Here is a 6167-nt window from a genome sequence, read left to right on the forward strand (position 1 = left end):
ACCATAATAATGAAGTTATTTCTTAAACGTCGACAATGTGTCATGACGTAAAAAGCTTTTGTCTGAAATCGGTCAAAAAACAGTAGACTTGTAATTTTACTTTTTTTTTTTTCAGAAATTTGTCACAAAAAATACTGAGTTTCCTCAGAAAATTGTCACATGAAATACTCAGTTTTCTCGGAAAACTGTCACAAAAAATACTCAGTTTCCTCGGAAACTGTTACTAAATTATGTGATTTTGATTTTTAATTTTTTTTTGTGTCGGCAATTCGTAGAAACACTTCTTATTTATTTGTCGTAATTGAGTCACAAATAATGTTGTATTAAAATTTGTTATTTTTTTGTCAGAAATATGTAGTGAAAAAATAAATCCTAAAAGATAATAATTAAATATATTGTAGGAGATTCGTAGCAATTTGAGACGTTGTAGTTTTGTAGTAAATGTGTAGGAAGTTGCGTAGGAAATGCATTGAAAATGAGTTTCATACGAAGTGTTTTCCTACATCATGTGTTTGTCAATGCGCAGGAAAGCCAGTTTTATAACGCATTTTCTACGAAAACTAGTGTAAAAAATTTAAAATTTTCTAGTAGTGCATTCTTTAGCTTAATTTATCATTGGGTTCTTGTTAGAGTTACCAAATTTATCTTAAAGAAATTTTTGCAAAAATGGAGTATTTACTGCCTTTTTCCAAGTTATGTTTGCTATTCAAAACAACAAATTTAAAAGTTTTAAATGAATAAAAATATCAAAATTATGCATATAAAAATTTCTTGTTCTTTTTAAGTTTTGTGTTGACAGGTAATTTAGTTTTTCTCTAATATTAGTAATTTTAATATTATGTAAATGAATAAAAAAATCGAAATTATGCACATTTTTAATTATTTTGTCTAATTTATATAAATTTTATTAAAATTTGAGTTTTATCCGAATATAGTGTTGTTTGGTCTCGTAATTTTATACTTTATTTAAAATAAATCTCAGCTTAAAAAAATGTAAATTACACAAAACTTTGTTTTCTAATTGTTTTTAAAGTTAAAATACTAATTTTCAAAATATTATTTAAAAATATGGTTGTTATTGTAGCGATATTTTTGTTTTTAACAACAATTTTGAATCACTGGCAGACTGCTGGAGTATTATTGTGCTACCAGCGTTATCACCCAACCATATCCATCTCCACTAGGTATAGCGATATTTATTTAATTTATTATTTGTCGTGTCTTTTTGAGTCGTAATACTTTTTTTCTCGGCCATAATTGCATTCAATTTTAGTAGAACAATTTAATCCGTTCAAAGAAAAGTAGAATAATTAATGTGTAACTAATATCAATATTCTTAATATAAGGCAAAAAAAGTAGAACAATTAATGTGTAACTATAATATCAATATTCTTAGTATAAGGAGTATGTGGAGTACCAAACAAAGTATTTTGTAATTTTATTTTACACTGCGCAGTTGGTCAATAGCGCGGATCTGTTATTTGCGATTAAGAGCATATCTATTCCAAGCGATGTTGGAATCGATCAAACATTAATGAAATCCCTTCTCTGAAATACTTTCTTATTTCTTCTTACATATATCATAAAAGCTAGCAGATTATATACTGAAAAAAATTGATTTGTTTGACCACAAAATACATTTCTCTTAATTAAATTGTTTGGTAAATTAAAACAAATGATAGCAATACATCTCTTTCTTTTAACATCTAGCAAGAACAAAATTGAAACCAAGAACAGACAGATTATCTAACACATTTAACATTAAAATCAACTTTAGATCCACAACTTTGAAACAAAGGGAAAATGAAACTTAAAAATACTGAAAGAGATGTGAAATTAAAGAAGGTACATCGATCTTTCATAACTTCATAAACATGAGATCTTGGAATCTCTTAGCCAAGCTAGCTTTCTTCTTCTTCTCGGCCCTGTCCTTGCTATAGTGACCCCTCATATGGCCGGCGTAACGTTGAGAAGTTTCAAACACAGCACCGCACCTTACACAAGGTCCATAGTAATCACGTTTTTTAGGTTTCGCTCTGCCAGAGCGAGCAAAACCATTGGTCTTAGTGGGCTGGACTTGGAAACGGGTTGGTGGCCCTTTGGTTATAGAAAGACCACCTCTCCTTCCAGAGTCTTGTCGCCGATTTTTCAAACCCAAAGTCAATTTAAGATCTTCAGGAACCTCAAGCTTACGGGTCTTAGTGGGCTGGACTTGGAAACAGGTTGGTGGTCCTTCCGTTATAGAAAGACCACCTCTCCTTCTAGAGTCTTGTCCCCGGTTTTTCAGACCCAAAGTCAATTTTAGTTCTTCAGGAACCTCAAGGGATGGATTTGTTTTGGAGACACTAGTACCCGGTTGACCTAGTCGAAGTTTAAGGTCGATATTGGCGACTGTGGATAAGGGATTTGGCTTACTAATAATGGTCGGGTAAACGGGTTGCGGCATTTGCGGGATAAAGATTTCCAGAGGGATAGAACACCCATTTGTGGGAGACGTAAAAGAACTATTGATAGCATATGTATTGCTAATCCTAGCCCTGGCATGACCGCGTTTATTAGAGATGGTAAACATGTTCGAAAGAACGAAACAAGAAAATTTTGGGGTGAGTTTTTGTGGGTGTCTTTGGGTGTTTTTATACTACTCATGCATGGTGGTAGCATTTAAGTTCAGGGTATTCTTAATGAAATTTTTGTTCGCTATGTTCAACAAGAAATATATAATCCGCAAATAACTTTTAATGCATACGTTATTTATTGCTTATGAACATTTAATGTATGTTTGATAAATTTTTAAATGCGTATTTGTATACTTTTCATATTTGGTTTTCTATTCAGGAAAAGTTAACAACATTAGCTTGAATTTGAGTTTCAATATAGAGTGAGAAAAGGTAGATATTTTTTATACATCGGTGTCACTGAAAATTTATACACACATACATACAAACACGCGCACGCACCTATATATATATTTATGGAGAGAGAGAGTGGCGAGTTAGTGTACAAAGGCATTTTCACCTACAAATAATGCGTAGCGTCACGTGACCTTGGGCAAACGTTAATTTTGCCCACCATAATTATGCATAGGTATTATTACAAAATTGCGCAACTTATATGATAATTACGCAATCTATGCTTATAAACTACTCAAATACATAATTAGGCAACTTATAAAAATAACTACGCTGGCCAGATCAAAACTACGCAAATTATTTCATAATTAAGCATATGCATAATTATGCACGGCATATGTGCAACACGTCGACTTTCTAAAAAAAATTCTTTTCTAAAGTATATCAAGACTATACTCAAATTTAAAAGAGAATAAAATATTTAATTTAATTTATTGATGGAATTTAAAAGAATAATATTTTATAAAAAGTTATGGATTTTTTAAAACATGGGGAATTTGAAGAAAAAAAAAAGTCTAATAGTTGTAGGATATACTAGTTTTACCCCTACAATTTAGTTTGAAAAGTTGACTACAAGATCAAAACCATTGATGTAAATATTTATCGGATCAAATTTCTTCCTACACAAAACCTTTGAAAACATTTGTATTTTACTTTTTAATTTGTTAATTTTTAAAACTATAAAAACGAAACTTTTATTCAGTTTAAGTTTAAGTTTAATTTGACTATGGTATCCTATTTAATTTATTTCTGCCATTCAAAAAAAAATTTAATTTATTTCTGTAATATTAGTATGGTATTATTGTATGACAACTATCTATATTATATATTTAAATTTCAAAGAAATGAAATTGAAGTTAATAAGAGCTTTTAAAATATATGATAATAAATATAGTGAATTCAATGATGGTACTTAATTTACAAAGATATTATCTTAATTTTTTTTGAAAGGTGTGAATTAATCGTGAATGTCGGGAGTTCTAGCATACGTTGTCTTAACCGGGTCCGCGCTAGAGAGCCCTCTCGCACAATAGATCCCCAATTTAAACACTCAATGAAAAACCCTTATCACCCAGATTCGAACTTGAGACCTGGAGGGGAAAACTCACCCAGACCCACCATAAGACCATGCGTAATGGGGCGTTTTTTTTAAAAATTTTTGCCCGAAAACGCCCTATAACGCCCCACCCCCCATTACAGGGGGCGTTATGAGGCGTTATTTTCGAAAAAAAAGTGCACCGGCGTTTTAAAAATAACGCTGAAAATTGTGGGGGCCACCATCTTTCGACCGTTGCTTCTAACGGTAACTTTCTTTATTATTATTTTTTTTATTTTAAATAATTCCCACTATATATATTTAACTCACATTCACACCATTTTTTATACAAAACTTCACAAACTCTCCCACTTTCTTCCAACTTTTATAAAAAAAACCCACTTTCTTCTTATTTTTATACAACCATGCATCCTTTCCGCCCTCCTTTTGGTGTCCCCGCTAGACCCGCAAACCCGAACACAACCCAACCGCAAACGCCATTCAACCTTCAAGACATGGACCCGAGCTTTTTAACTTACGCGGCTTACTTAAGTGGCGCCCCTCCGTTTGTTCCTCCAACTTTCGGCTATGGTCAAGCCGGCGGGTCTCAACCGTCACAACCCGAAGCCGAACCCGATGTGGAAGTCGTACCGGAGACGCAACCCGAACCGGTGCAAGAAACATCGAAACGCGGCAAAAGGTCGCATAAGAAGAAGGATAAGGACGCACCGAGGCGTACAAAAAATATAATCAAATGGACGAAGGAAGAGGAATACACGTTGACTCGGGCGTATGTCGACATTTCGGAGGACGAAGAGACGGGTAAATATTTTATATAAATATTATTTTACTTACTTTGTTATTTTATTTTTTAACAAACAACTTATTATTTTTTTTTTTGTAGCAAACTTTCAAACGGGTCCGGTTTTTTGGGATAGGGTTCGTGCACTCTTCTTTAGCACGTGGGGTCAAGGCGAACATCGGGACAAAGACTCGATTTCTAGCAAATGGACCGACATAAACAACAAGTGTCATGCGTTTCAAGAAGTCTTCCAACGTAACTACGATAATCGCCCGAGTGGTGAAGGTGACGTGGGGGTTTTAACGAAGAGTTTGGAGGAGTTCGACAGGACAAAAGGCCCTTTCGCGTACTACAAGTGTTGGGAGCTACTTCGAAAAAGTCCAAAGTGGGCGGTAGTTAACCCAATGACGTCTAGTAGTAGACGTCGGGCTAAAAGGTCAAAAACATCATCCTCCGTTGACCCGTCAACTCCGACATCGGATGCCCGCAATGTTGATTTAAACGAGGCGGTGGACGAGGGCATTCAAGAAGAGTTGGCCCGACCCGCCGGTAGAAGAAAGGGAGCCGGGAAAAAAACGCTCGAGTCGTCTTCCGATCTCGAGTTAAAGGATGATTTCGAGGAGATGAACCGTCGTCTCCAAGACATTCGAGATCTCGGCCACCAACGTTATGAAATTATGAAGGAACGAATGGCCGAAACAAAAAAATTTAACGAGATGCAAGAGGCGAGGCAAATGGAAAAGGACATCGAGTTTTTGTCCAAACCTATCGACCACCTACAAGGCGATGCGTTGATCCTTGCGCAAATGCGTCGCCAAAAAATTAAAGAAAAATATGGACTCTAGATCATATTATTTTTTTTATGTTTTTTTTTATTTTTTTCAGTTATTTTTCTGTTTTTTTTTTTTTTTTTAGCTTTTTTTTTACTTTCGGTTTTTTCTTTAGTTTTTTTTTTTTCAAGTAATGTAATTTTTTTTAAATTAATGAATGTTATTTTATGTTTTAAATTTAAAAAAAAATAATTGTGAAATGATTGTAAAATGATTGAATAGGGCATTATGGGGCATTATACCACTACACCACTTTTGCTATAATGCCCCCTTGCTGACTAGGACGTCACATGGCGCAAAACGCCCCATGGTGGGGGCATTATAGTGTTATACCACTACGCATGGTCTAAGTAAAACTTAAATATCCATGACCATCACTAGTACTGATGATTTATCTTAAAACTTGATAAATCCCACTGGAAGATAAGAACTATATAATATTTATTAAATACCAGGTTTAAAGGAAACCATCGATTGTCGCTTCAATAATTTTCAAGACGAGGTTTGAATTCACTTATCAAAATAAATTTATCGTTACACTACATAATACGTCATCAAAATAACTGGTGCCATAATACCATTTTAATTTT

Source organism: Helianthus annuus, chromosome 11 (genome assembly GCF_002127325.2).
Source record: "Helianthus annuus cultivar XRQ/B chromosome 11, HanXRQr2.0-SUNRISE, whole genome shotgun sequence".
Taxonomy (NCBI): Eukaryota; Viridiplantae; Streptophyta; class Magnoliopsida; order Asterales; family Asteraceae; genus Helianthus; species Helianthus annuus.